The sequence below is a fragment of the Tachypleus tridentatus genome, chromosome 9 (assembly GCF_004210375.1).
Source record: "Tachypleus tridentatus isolate NWPU-2018 chromosome 9, ASM421037v1, whole genome shotgun sequence".
Taxonomy (NCBI): Eukaryota; Metazoa; Arthropoda; class Merostomata; order Xiphosura; family Limulidae; genus Tachypleus; species Tachypleus tridentatus.
In genome coordinates this window covers 130,676,615-130,691,633 of record NC_134833.1, presented here as the reverse complement: position 1 = coordinate 130,691,633, position 15,019 = coordinate 130,676,615, and the positions used below count along the sequence as shown (strand labels likewise).

Here is a 15,019-nt window from a genome sequence, read left to right as displayed (position 1 = left end):
TACATTAAAAAAATAATCAAATTCAATTCTTTTTTCTTTTTTTTTTACATTTTACTTTCAGTATTTCAAAACGCGGGTTTCGGTTTTACAACCATTCTTAAAATTTATTTAGAATTACTGTTTTTATTTATTTATTTGTTTTACAAAATAAATACTTTTTGTATGATTTCCAGTCTTATTTATACAGTAGTTGACACGAAATAAAAGTTTTGTTAGTTTTAATTTAAATAAATATAATGAAACTTTAGAGACTGGTATCAGACGTGGTCTGGTAGTTAGTGTGCTGGTATGCAGTTCGATAGGTTTAAGGTTCGAGCCCGTACATATACCACTGAAAACGTTCTGCAATGTTAGCTGTTTCGCAATTTAAATAAGGCAGTTTGTATCAATATTTGGTTAAGAAATTGCATGAAAGTGGGCGTTACTCACCCGTGTGTCTACCTCTTGTCTTTAGTGTTAAACTAGAGGCCCCAGTCAAGGGATCCCTAATCTGAACTCTTAGCCAGAACAATACTAATATTAAATACTTTCAGAATTTGTCAGAAAAAAATTATGTAAATCGTTTGGCCGTTTTAAATTCAAATTAATGGTTTTAAGATGCTTATTTATTTGTTTTGAATTTCGCGCAAAGCTACTCGAGAGCTGTCTGCGCTAGCTGTACCTAATTTAGCAGTGTAAGACTAGAGGGAAGACACCTAGTCATCACCGCCAACCCTTGGGCTACTCTTATACCAACGAATAGTGGGATTGACCGTCACATAATAACGCCCCCACGGCTAGGAGGGCGAGTATGTTTGGTGCAACCGGGATTCGAACCCGCGATCCTCGGATTACGAGTCGAACGCCTTAACACGCTTGGCCATGCCGGGCCATTTTAAGATGCTAAAAATATGAACATTTTTTTAATAAGCCTTTCTTTGTCTTATAAGATGTTTGGTTTGGTTTGAATTTCGCGCAAAGCTACACGCTAGCCGTCCCTAATTTAGCAGTGCAAGACTAGAAGGAAAGCAGCTAGTCATCACCATCCACAACCAACTCTTGGACTACTCTATTATCAACGAATAATGCAACTGACCATCACATTATAACGACCCCACGGCTCAAAGGGGGAGCATGTTGGTGTGACGGGGATTCGAACCCCGACCCACGGATTACGAGTCAAGTAAAGTATCCCTTATACGTAACTGCAATTTGTTACAAACCGAAATATAATGTGTTCAAATATTTGTTAGTTTTTTTTTAATTTCGCGTAAAGCTACACAAGAGCTATCTGCGCTAGCCGTTCCTAATTTAACAATGTACGACTAGAAGGAAGACAGCTAGTCATAACCACCCATCGCTAACTCTAGGACTACCAACGAATATTGGTATTGATCGTAACATTATAACGCCCCCATGACTGAAAGGGCGAGCATGTTTGGTATAACTGGGATTCGAACCCGCGACCTTTAGATTACGAATCGAACGCCTTAACCACCTGGCCATGCTGGGCCGTTAAAATACTAAAAGGAAGCTTGAAGCTTACAACTAAGTGATGAATTTATATACGTTAAATCCAGTTTTAGTGTTTGATTGTTTAAATTTCAAATTTGAAGAGTTTTGTTTGTGGTACAGAAAAATGTGCAGAATGGGTATTTGTGCCTATCTCAGGAGTCAAGTCCGAGGTTTCTCATTATAAGTCATTAATGTTCGTGCTGAGTCACTGAGTAACAACTTGAAAGCTCCAAAATACAGCATGTAATGCAAAAAAATTGTTACAACTTTTAATGTATTCCAATGTATTTTTGTTACCCTAAAACTGACCTAAGAAGGTCGAAACGTTATTCTGTACTTTATTTTAATTAAAGTTCTAATACCCATACCAGCTGTCTTGCGATACATTTTTACTTCAAGGGTGTTTCTCGTCATCATGAATTACTACTTTTAAGTCTCAAGAAGTAAAATTCATCTATTTCAATTTTGTACAGTTGCCAAAGTCCAATTCCGAATTACTCCCAAGTCTTTCTTCAAGAGAAACAAGTCCTTGCTGAATTCTCAGTACAGTAACAGTAGACAGGTAAGTTTTGGTATTACCACTGATACTATTTTCCAGAATGCAAATTAATAACAATTCGCCATCTTTTTTTTTTAACACTTTACTTTCTTAGGATAATGTTTAAGGTATTTCAAATACTACTTTAATATGTTTTATCAACATAGCCAAATGTTTATTAACAAATGTATAGATACGTTATGTTTTGACGTAAGTTAAGCTTCAATCTCTGAAAATTCACTCTGAAAACACTGATTGGTGTAGTTGTTGTGATTAAGGGAAAACCGACTAGAAATTTTCATAATGATTGGTTTCAATTATTTTTATTTGTGTAGTTTGTTAATAACTGAAATATGTGAAACAATGTTCACAGTTTAGAGGAAGATTCAGGACATATATATATATATATATATATAAAAGAGGAGAGAGCTACAACCTATGCCCTTAGGCTTAACATATTAATTTCTATGTAACTTCATAATCGTAAGTTAACAAACACTACTAAAACAGAATAGAAAATAAAGACTCTGAACGTTTTCTTCTACAATGATTAATTAACACACAATCTTTATCTCAACCTCGGTCACAGAGATCGGACGTAAATATTACTAGATTTATCCGATTATAGCGAGACTTATAAAGAATAAAGGAAGCGGTAAGTTATAAGAATAGAATATACAGACATTAACTGTGTTATGACACCCACATCATCAACAGAAACTCCATCATTAATGGCAGTTCTTCTTGGGACAGCCAAGTGAGTCTTCTTTTATTTCGTTTGTTTGTTTATTTGTTCTTAATTTCACGCAAAACTACACGAGGGCTATCTGCGCTAGCCATCCCTAATTGAGCAGTGTAAGACATAGAGGGAAGGCAGCTAGTCACCACCACCCACCGCCAACTCTTGGGCTACTCTTTTACCAACGAATAGTGGGATTGACCGTTACATTATAACGCCCCCACGGCTGAAAGGGCGAGCATGTTTGGTGCGACGGCGATTCGAACCCGCCACCCTCGAGCGCCTTAACCACCTAGCCTCAACAAGGATTATGAAAATGAGTCTGCCGTTGAGGCAAATCCATCTATCAAGCCCTAAGATGCTGTAGTGACACTCACACATAGGTTTGGTGCTGGCAAAGACATTACTATTGATAGTGGTACCCTTCCTCCGGATCAGAACAAAGTCTCCAACCTGAAAAAAGCAATGTTGAAAGGTCACTTAATTTGACTGCAGAATAAAAAGGGATAATCATCTCGAATATGTGACCGTTGCTGTCAACGTTGAAGTGGCCATTCCGAAATTTTACGCCTCTTTGACTATTCATCCCAAATAAATTTCGTTACCATAATATGTATTGCATGTTTATATACAGCAGGTCCTGTAAATTCCAACGGTGTATACAACATCTCCAAGAAACAATCACTGGAATTTCTTATTCCTTGTCTTGTCTTCAAAAACACTATCTCGCCTCTTATCCGTTCATTATCCTAGGATTCCTTAAATATGCCTCTAACTTTTGCAGTAACTCTAAAGACGATTTACGTGGTCACATTATTTTCGATATATAAATAGATGGTCCTGAAATTAGACCTAAACAAAACTTTCTTTCAATAACTATCAAGTTGTCATGATGCTAAACTTAAGTATTACCTACAACAATTTAGAAACTGTCTAAGTTAGCTTTGATGTAGCCAATTTAGCCTAGGACTTGTCACAACCACAAAATGAAATATAAACAACAGTATTTTAATGAACAAAGTTATAAAATTTAAAGTGTTCGTAGTATTCTAGAACTTTTATATAAAAAGTCATCTACTACATTTTTTTTCTATAAATAGATTTCAGTGAGAGAAGAGTTTCGACAAGGAGGATACGTTTTGCTCCCAACCTCTTTTGAACCAGGACAGGAATCAGGCTTTACTGTTCGGGTTTACTCTAATAAGCCCATCAAACTCAAGTAAGTACAGTTTACAAATATAACGTTACTTCTTCCACTGACAACAAAATTTAATATATACAGTTATCCATCTTCAGTATGTTTTCTGTCTGATCTGTACTGTTACCTTATGTTTATTATCTTTCTGTTATTTATTTGTTGTGTACTGTTCATCTTCTGTCTAATGTCAAGCTACTGTATAATGTGCATCTATCTTTAGCCTATCTGTTGTGTGCTGTTCATCTTCTGTGTGTTGTTAATCTGATGTATAGTGTACATCTATCTATAGGTTATCTGTTGTATACTGTTCATCTTCTATCTGTTATCTGCTGTGTCATATTGTCCATTTTTGTCCATTATCCATAAAGTGTATACTGTTCCTCTTCAGAGCTATTATCTCGTCGTTGATTGTAATTAGGTTTAATTATCTCTTATCAGGAATTTGGCTAGGAATTGTTTTCGTAATTATTTTGTGTTCATTTTTACAATTATCGAATAACTTAATGCTTTATATATTTTCGTTGTTAATTAAACACTTAAGAACAGAGTTAAAATAATTTCATAAAGCTATTTACTTTGGAATCATTTTGATTCTTAAATATGTTAATTTTTAAGCAATCAATATATGGACTGCAGATATTCCATTATAAACAGAAATAAACCTAAACAGTTATCTCCCAGTCCTTCTACTGGTTTAATTCCTTTTTTTTATACTGGTAACGGAAGTCTTTCTTTCCCTGTAAATATCAGGTGCTGAGAAAAAAAACAACAACAACGTATTCTGCTGTGGGAATCATTTGAAAAAACTTTATGTGTTTCATAATAGCGACGTTAGGTATCATACATCACCGTTTCAAAACGACCCGGCCCGGCATGGCCAAGCGTGCGACTCGTAATCTAAGGATCGCGGGTTCGCATCCCCATCGCGCCAAACATGCTCGCCCTTTCAGCCGTAAGGGCGTTATAATGTGACGGTCAATGCCATTATTCGTTGGTAGAAGAGTAGCCCAAGAGTTGGCGGTGGGTGGTGATGACTAGCTGCCTTCCCTCTAGTCTTACACTGCTAAATTAGGAACGGCTAGCGCAGATAGCCCTCGAGTAGCTTTGTGCGAAATTCAAAAAACAAAAAAACAATCAAAACGATCCAATAGTTAATGTAAATCGACTACTTGTTTCCTTTTTTCTTCACCTTGTAATTAGCGACTGGAATTCAGTAACGTCGTTTTAAAAATAATGTGTTCACTTTGCTTCAATTCTAGATAGAAATTTAAGATTGGTGAGTTTGATAAAAGATGTAAGCTTATTTCGAATATTTTACTGGTATTTTGTTTCAAGAAATAGGTAACTGAAAATATTTATAGATATTTGATGTGCATTCTTTTTCATTTACACGTCTTTAAGTTGTTGTCTTTTTTTCTGTGATTTTACTTTCGAGTTAATTTAGTACCTAAGAAAAATAGCATTCATATATACAGAGAGAGAGCCGACTCGAGAACTGAGCAAAATTTAAATACTCTGATGTTCAATTTGTTTCACCCTCAGGCTTGTAGACAACGTTCCAAGTGTTGTGAAGCCAGCTATAATGAAGGTGAGAACACGTGGGAGCATTTTTATACAGTCTATGGTGTCAACCAATAAACAGTCTTCAGTTCTAAGATGTAGATAACTATATGTTATGGATAATTAGTTTGTAGCCTGAAGTACGTACAGTGGACAATTACTTAGCAATAGGAAGATATGGTAGTGTACATTTCTTAGTAAGTTGAAATCTTGACAGTGAATGATTAGTTAATTATCTGAAGTTTTGCTAATAAGTATTTACTAAGTAATCTGTAGTCCGCTAGATAGTTATGAAGTAATCTCAATTATTCACAACACAAATAGTCCAAACATTTGTACTGTTTTCCCGAATTTCCAAAATGCGAAAGCCTACAATATTTGTTTCAAATGTTGAAGGTATCGCACTACCAAAAGTAACATTCCTGAACTAATTCAAGAACTCATGTTTAAGTGAAATGAAGCAATATATATTTATGTAGTAAAAATTATATAAATAATGCCAGAAGTTTCACTTTTTTTTTTACTCTTAGCTAATGTTGAAAAAATCTAGATATGCATTTTTCTAGTATGAATTCTCCTTATGATATTTGACTTTATAAATCAGTAGATATTGTAGACAGATCAGAGACTTATAGCCATTTTATCAGTCTAAAACTGCTTGTTTAAACTACACTAAGACAATAATGTAATATTATATATTACTTTAATAACAGTTTATGAACTCAACATCTAGTTGTTTATTAGTAACGATAAATCCATGTTTCATGCCCGTTCTTTTATGTTCTCAAATAATGTTTTTAACATGGTGAAATAAATTTTTTATCAGTGATAGAACTACCTAAAATACCTTCTTTTAGGCTCCGCCGTCTTTCGACAGCAAAGTCAGCTCTTACGAGGTAGTATTTCATCAACTTGCAGACGAGGTAAGAATGTCTTGATGACGAGAAACCCACTTGAAGTAAAAAACGTATCTCAAGTCGAAACGTTGTTTTCTGCTTTGTTTTAATTGAAGTTTTAATACCTGTATCAGTCACCTTGAGATAAGAATCTCCTAGAGATTAGACTTACTTGATAAAAAAGATAGTAAAAGGGCTAGGGAGGATGTAATAATTTCTTAGAGATGAGGTTTATTTGGCAGGCATGAGGTAAGGAAATGTTAGAAATGAGACATAAGCATTTTGAATATGACGTTAAAATCTGCTGAAACATATGCATGATGTAAGTGGCTAAAGGCTATAAAATGGTAAATGATTTCAACAATGAAATAATAAGGTATTTGCAATACATTTATCTAATGACAAACATAATTTGTGATAGAGTAGTATATTGTATTTTGTAAAAATGAGTCCTGTATTTTTGATGCATAACATTATTACACGTACAAAACTCGTGTATTTATGGCATAGAGTCTCACATAATTTTATAACAAGTTTTAGTATATTAAAAACAAGCGACACATATTAAACAACGTAGAATCGGGTACGTAGCAGATGTGAGCCATCTATTTCCTTTAACTTCTTGAAGTCTTTCTACATCTCTGAGAAAAGGCTGGTGTGATTACTTAGTAGTAGAGGGTAAAAACTGAACTGAACTTGTACTTATAACGTTTTTAAAATTCGGATTTCTTTTTTTTTGTCGAGTAAAATTTACAATTCGCTGACGAATAAAAAATAAGAAGGTTTGAGTTTCTCTTGAGCAACTAAAATCACTTGACAGCTGAAAAAAAAATCCTAAGAACTGTGTTATTTTCAGTTTTACCTTACATTTAGTTTATTTAAGTTTTTGCCCACTAAAAAGAACCTTAAGAAACCTTCTACTTTCAAATTTAATTTATACTTATTAATTTAAAAGTTCAGAAAACTTTTGTGTTGTAATCTAATTAATAATTAAGTTACTTAAATGTTTCACAGCCCTCGAAAATTTTGTTTTGATATTTATTTGAATAATAATGCAAAATATAATTTTATTAAGTTTAATTTGTAGATTATTTTTACTCGAAATGTTTTGTGTGTTATGTATATATATAACAGTATTTCGCTTTTATATGTACATGTATGCATACTATATATTTCTAGCATCTGTTTACGAGACTAAGAATACATTATTCAGTTTACATTTCAAACCTTGACAAGAGAAACACGCCTGGCATGGCCAAATGGTTAAAGTGCTCGTCTAATAATTGAGGGCCGCGGGTTCGAACCCCCGTTACACCAAACATACCCCGCCCCTTTTAGCCATGGGGACGCTATAACGTGACGGTCCATTCAACTATTCGTTGGTAGAAGAGTAGCCCAAGAGTTGGCGGTGGGTGGTGATGACTAGATCCCTTCCCTCTGGTCTTACACAAATAAATTACTGAAGGCTACCGCAGATAGCCCTCGTGTTGCTTTCGCGAAGTTCAGAAACAAAACGTAGAACAGAAACGAGTATTTCTATTTAGGCGGAACTCTTAAAAAATACACGTAGTTTTACGGTTTGCACATAAAAATAATTTTAATCGCTTTAATTAAAATAAGCATCATAAATCTGAAATTCTTTTTTCTTTTTCTGCTCCACATGGTGTGTTAAGCACAAGTCAGTGAATGTCTTTCAACTTCAAGAGCTATTGGAAACCTGCTTGCCAAATGGTGAGTTAAAGATTATTACGTAAGCCTTTGTACCACGAAGTGTTAAGAGTTGTTAGCAGCCCGAAGTTGTAGATCTTGTCCTTCTTGCTAACATTCGGCTACACTTTCAGTTTAAATGTTTTCTAAAACATAAAAATAAAATATAGAAAGTATAATATTCGTTATTATAATTCTGTTTTGGAAAATTTTAGGTTTACAAACGTGTCTACACAGCTGTAATTGATGTTTGTAAGTAAATCATTGTGGCATCAAATTTTGTTGTACACTATAAAGAAACAAAAAAACGATTCTATTTCTGATGCAATGAACAGGAAAAGCTTCTGCTGCTTAAAAGCTTATGATATCCTTGATAACGACAATTAAAACTCAGTCTGTTACATCTATAACATTGGCCTAAGAGTAATTTGTTGATTAGTGTCTCAAACTTGGAATTTGAGGGTTCCATGCAGCGGGGAGCGTGTGATAAGAATAACGGTCAATCTAAATAAAAGTTTTCTGAAAACTAGTTGCTATTCTCTGATCCATAGTTAAAAATTAGGAACGACTATGTTTGAATCAGTAGTCTCTAGCCTGGTCGTTTATCACAGTGTGTATATTAGATAAAGAAGCAAACTTGTAAAACAAACATTTTTCTTGTGCTTTCTGTATTAATTCTAAATAGTACAACAGTATGGCGCCACTACGCTGGCAATTATAAATCCAATTGTAACTTTCAGCCCTCTTCAACTCAAAACCTTATTTAAGTGTTCAATTGCTACAAAAAATAAAGTTAACAACTGATTGGCTGAACTGAGCTGATAACGAGGTCAAAGTTCTTCAGCAACCTATTCAAACATTTGTTAAATGAACATTGATTCAGAACTAGTTGGTGACGTCTCTGTATAATGTTAATTCATAACAGATAATGAAGTCTTGATTTGTTAATTATTATTTACAACACACTCATTCATACTTGAAACACACATTTCTATGTTGCGATAAAAGTTTCAGGTTTTAGTAGAATCCATTTCTCACAAACAGTGGTTGGTTAAGGCACTCGACTTGTAATCCGAGGGTCGAGGGTTCAAATCCCCGTCACACCAAACATGCTCGTCCTTTCAGCCGTGGAAGTTTTATAATGTGACGCTCAATCCCGTTGTTCGTTGGTAAAAAAGTAGCTCAAGAGTTGGCGGTTGGAGGTAGGTGGTGATGACTAACTGCCTTCCCTCTAGCCTTACATTGCTAAATTATGGACAACAAGTACAGATAGCTCTCGTGTAGCTTTGTGCGAAATTCAAAATTAAATTGCAATATGAAACACTGTATTTTAGTACAATTAATCGGCTTTAGTTTAAAGTGGTCAAGACATTAACTGTCCTCATAAGTTTTATTTTACGTTCCTCGTTTTGCTTCAAGTTCGAAGAAAATTTATGAGCTTGAGTTTGAATGTTAATTGATTTCAAAACTAGAAACAAAATAATTAAAAACAAAGTAATTTAATATAATACCTGAAACTAATCCCAGATGTTCTTATTTGTTATTCCAATATTCCAAACACGTTAGAATAAAAAAAAATGTTGTGTTATTTTAATGTAGTTAGTTTCTCTGTCCCTCTGAATTTATAAAATAATACAACAAAAGTTTGTCTATAACTACAACTGTTATTTCTACGCAGATTATGTGAAGAGTTGTGCTTCACTAGATGTGTGTCGGCAAGTAGTCCTCGCTCTTGATGTATCCTTCATTTAATCTTGATGTTACAATTAAGCATCCACCACAGTTTGTATTTTCCATTTATTGTCACGTCATGACATAAACTAAACAGTCAGATTCTGTACAAGCATGGTAACATGAACAATCTTCCAATATTGTTCTGAGTCGTTTCTCTTCAGATTTTATAATTTATCTTTTCATTAAATTACCTATATTACTGATTAACAGAATCGTCCATTTTGAGGTAACGACATTGTAGATCATTAAGAAATCACCGTAGTTTTATTGAAAATAATCATATATAATTTCTCGGTATCGAATTCAAGTACGACATTTTGTACCAAAGACAGACTCGTAAAGGCCCGGCATGACCAGGTGGATTACAGCGTTCGACTCGTAATCTGAGGGTCGCGGGTTCGAATCCCCTTCGCACCAAACATGCTCACCTTTTCAGCCGTGGGGCATTATAATGTGACGATCAGTGCCACTATTCGTTGATAAAAGAGTAGCCCAAGAGTTGACGGTGGGTGGTGATGACTAGCTGCCTTCCCTCTAGTCTTACGCTGCTAAATTAGGAACGGCTAGCGCAGATAGCCCTCGTGTAGTTTTGCGTGAAATTTAAAAAACAAAACAAACGACTCGTAAAACGTGTTTACTTTAACCACTTTTGTTAGAACACTTTGGTCTGTTTAGTCATAACGTCATTGTAGTTTTATAAAACGTTTTTATTCACCATAAAAACACACCACAACCTTGTGTTTACAAGTACCGAAGCATAAATCTGTGATATAGTTTCCTGATTCATAACACAGAACTCGGGAACCGGACGACTGACCTTCTCTGACTATAAAAATCTGATGTGCAGCTTGAAATACTGGCAGGTAAATTAGAATGTCTCTAGATGTTTTATATATATATAACTTTGTTTTCTCAAAAAGTTGTTTTATATTATTATCCAAAATAACGAGATGCTATTTTCACATTGTCTTTCATTGTTCTATTAAAATTAGCACAGTTGTTGTGTATATGTATATATTTGTTCAGTTTTATAATTCTGTGTCCATATGAAGCAGTAACTTTCCTTAACTGGGCCAGTTGATCAGTATAGATGGTCCCTCTTTCACCGAGTAGCTTGAATTTTAAAATATCCTCTCCAACTGGCCACATAGAGTGAACGGTAGATCTGATATTAGACGTTTTGGGTTTGAGTGTCTACATTGGTTAGGATATATTTCATCATTCCCACATTGTAGTTTGCACCCTAATTTTATTTGTTTATCTCGTATGGCTGTTTTAGGGCCATGCACTCTGAAAAAATTTCGTAGATATATGTTTACATAATTTAAAGTAACACAATGTTAAACTGGTACATCGTATAAACACTTTGCCTGAATCTCATTCAGTTTAAAACCTATATAAATCGTTTCGAATTTGTATTGAAACTGTAAGGAAATGCTTAATAGATTTAAATGACGACAGCCCTTTCAGGATCCTTAACGGTAAGCTTGAGAATGTTATGACACTAGACTGTGTGGGGTTGAAATCCGCTAAGAACACAACACAGATTCCACGTTGTGGAATTTTGCGATAAACGTAAACTCGTGTCATTTGGTTGTATCCACTACAGGTTATCTTAGTAAAATCATTGTACTATTGTTACTTCAGTTTATTTGTTGTTTAGAGATACTTACACTCAGTCATTTTTACTTAATTACAACAGAGTTGCGTTATCCGTGTAATTTGACCAATAATGATTTTTTCTTCCAAACTTCCAAATACTCGTATCGTGACTTTACTGCGAGAGAAATATCTTAATAAAACATAAATCATCGATTACGTTTTACGCAACCGTACGTTTACCGCAAACAAATTAAAATGATCACATACTCATGTCTGATTCATCTGTTTAAACTTTCTTTAACTTTACAAAATAGAGAAACATACAATGAATGCATGAATCACAGCTCACTCTATTTTATTGTAAAATGTTCATTAGTTTATTGTAGTTCCATCTGTATAATAAGTTTCGTTAAGTAGTTAATCGAAATTTTTGTATTACTGCGCTTTTGTTAACGTTTCAAATATTTTTGATGTTTTCTATACATTTCAAGACAACTTTTAAGGCCCATACTAAATCATCGACAGGAATTCTTCGGGCAGAGAACCTTAGAGATGTTCTCTTCGATATTGGTAGGTTCGAATGTTTAGATACACTAATTGCTAAATTTTATATTTCATAAGCAGAATCAATAGCTACTTTTCATTCGTGTTTTGTAAAGAATTTGTTCAAGTTCATTTGCTAACTACCCCTAGAAACTTATTGCAGATGCGATTTGTACCAGTACAAAATTTCCAAACCGTTAAAGAAAATTTCCGTACCATGTGTTATCTAAAACATTCTGGGGTAAATTTGATGATTAATAAATTAATGATACATGTTCCTTCGGATATCTGATTTGTTCTCACGTTGCTCATTTTTAATGATTCCTCAGAAATTCATGTTGATGGTTTCTGATTCGTTACCCAGAATGTCGCATTTTTCGTTTCTGAATCTATTTCTCAAAAGGTCGTGTTGATAATTTATACGTTATGCCTCAGAATCAAATGTTTTTTTCCTAAATTGTTCCCCAGAGAGTAATTTATTCATAGTTTTTGATCGAAAATACGTAGAGTGAGTAATACAAATTAATAAAACTATTTTTATATTGCAAAATTACTAAAAATGTATAATATCAAAACAATAACTAAGAAAATTAAAATTTATAACGAAACCTACAACAAATCCAATGCAATGATCATTAACTGGATACCCTAGTTGTTAAAAATATGTTTGGCCTTAATCTCACGTAATTTAACCTAATTGAATCCTTCCCACACTCACTAGCAGCTCAGTGGAAAGCGAAAATTCAGAGGTTCAATCCCTGCGATTGGCATTATGCTTTAAAAAAATTAAATTCACACATTAAGTTAATCTATCTAAGATAATATTCATAATTGTAAAATTTAATAATAAAATAATTCAAAGTTTTTCAAAGTAATTTATCCATTAGATGTTAAACCTTTCACATTTAATACCAAAGTCTGATAAAACCAGACCTTGCCTAAGTTATAAATTGATGTTTAGTAACTCATGCTTCAGAATTCCATGTTTTTTTGTTCTTGGATTGCTCATTGGAAATTTATCTTGATATTTTTAGCTTGTACAGGGTGGCCCGTAAGTCCCTACCCGTCCCTATATCTTATGTATCCAGGGTGTCACCAGTATTCTTGCTCTCATGTACTCACGTACTTGTCACAATACGCTCTTCAAGTGTTAATGGGCTCACATCGGTCATATTTCTCTGACAAAAATAAACAAATTTATAACACATGCGTAAATGAATATAATATAATAACATATGGATGGGTAGGAACTTACGGGCCTCCCTGTATTTCAGGATCCTATGTCACCCATTTTTCAACTACTTCTTAAAAATTCATCTTGATGGTTTCCAACTTGTTCTTTAGGATCATATGTTATTCACTTCTGAAATGATACTTAGAAATTCATCTTGATGGTTTCTAGGCTGTGCTTTGGATGCTTGGAAATTCATCTTGATGGTTTCTAGCCTGTGCTTTGGATGCTTAGAAATTCAAATAGATGGTTTCTAGCCTGTGCTTTGAGTGCTTAGAAATTCAATTTTATGGTTTCCAGTCTGTGCTTTGGAATTCTTTGTTGTTCGTTCTTGTATTGTTACTCAAAAAATTAATGTCGATGATTTTTAACTTGTGCTTCAAAGTCTCATGTAATTTGTTCTTCAAATATTTCTCAGAATTAAATTGTTTTTCTTTAATTTTCAATTTATTTATTTTTATCTAGGGTTTCAACTCAACACGGAAATATTGTGTCTCCTGGTCATTCGTTACATGAGAAAGGATGGAACCCTCCGATTTGGAGATTTTGTTTCCTGCATTTTACATCTTTCGATAGCTTTTGGTAAGAGTCTGTTTATCTGTTTAGAATTAAGCACAAAGCTGTATAATGAGCTATCTGTGCTCTGCCCACCACTTGTATCGAAACCCGTTTTTTTAGCGGTGTTAATCCGCAGACATACCGCTGCGCCACTGGGGAGCTTTGGTAAGAGAAAACATAATACAGACTGCACAGTTTTTCCAAATCCAAACAGTTGAATCGTTTGTAAAATTTACAAAGATAAATTATTGTTTAACAATGAGAAATCTTTTTATATTTTGAAAACTAAAATTTTACTTTAAGCATTTTCAAATGTTCATAACCACGAGGATTTGTTCATACACGCCATGGCCCGGCATGGCCAGGTGGTTACGGCACTCGACTCGTAATTTGAGAGTCGCGGGTTCGAATCCGCGTCACACCAAACATGCTCGCCTTTTCAGGCGTGGGGGAGTTATAATGTTACGCTCAATCCCACTATTCGTTGGTAAAAGAGTAGCCCACGAGTTGGCGGTGGGTAGTGATGACTAGCTGCCTCCCCTCTAGTCTTACACTGCTAAATTAGGGACGGCTTTGCGCGAAATTCAAAACAAACCTCATACACGCCCAAATATGCGCGCGCATGTGAGTGAATGTACATATAACGTACATATAAATATTACTTAAACAGTATATAAAACATCTGTGTATAAAGAAACAAATATTCCAGCGGTTGTAACCTTAATCGTTTGTTTAATTCAGTGAGTCAACTCAGCAATTAGTGTGGCCAAAGATAATAAACTAAACATTTTTTAACCCTCATTATACATCATCGAATAATTATTAGGTGGCATTCGATGACAAAACCTCTTCTCTGACAACTTGAGAACAGTAGTTTACAGTAATGAACATCAGATTAGTTAAGTTAGTAGTCCATATGATACTGTTCACAGTTTCAGAATTTTCGCGCAACGCTGCACAAAACGCTATTTGCGCATAGCTGTTTTTAATCCCGATCTGACACACTGCAGGGAAGATACACTGCTGGCCAAAATCTTAAGGCCAATGAACACAAAGACAAAATATGTATTTTGCATTGTTAGACTCAACCACTTATTTGAGTATAGCTTTGGAAGATGAAAATAAGAAAAGTAAAAATAACAATAAAAAACGTTTTTAGCATTTCATAGAGAAAATGTGAACACTATGAAATTAGCCTAAATACTAGCTGGTCAAAAGT

General features: G+C 34.3%; 1 pseudogene across 1 annotated transcript in view; it reads left to right on the top strand.

The window, feature by feature from the left end:
* LOC143226390 (calpain-C-like) overlaps nt 1-15,019 on the top strand; it is a 237,466-nt pseudogene that overhangs the window by 215,029 nt on the left and 7,418 nt on the right. The window contains exons 10-18 of the transcript XR_013014584.1: nt 1,968-2,056; nt 3,872-3,990; nt 5,512-5,557; nt 6,387-6,452; nt 8,099-8,156; nt 9,811-9,869; nt 10,661-10,729; nt 11,960-12,038; nt 13,708-13,824. The product of XR_013014584.1 is annotated as a calpain-C-like (transcript). The remainder of the gene's footprint in view (nt 1-1,967; nt 2,057-3,871; nt 3,991-5,511; nt 5,558-6,386; nt 6,453-8,098; nt 8,157-9,810; nt 9,870-10,660; nt 10,730-11,959; nt 12,039-13,707; nt 13,825-15,019) is intronic.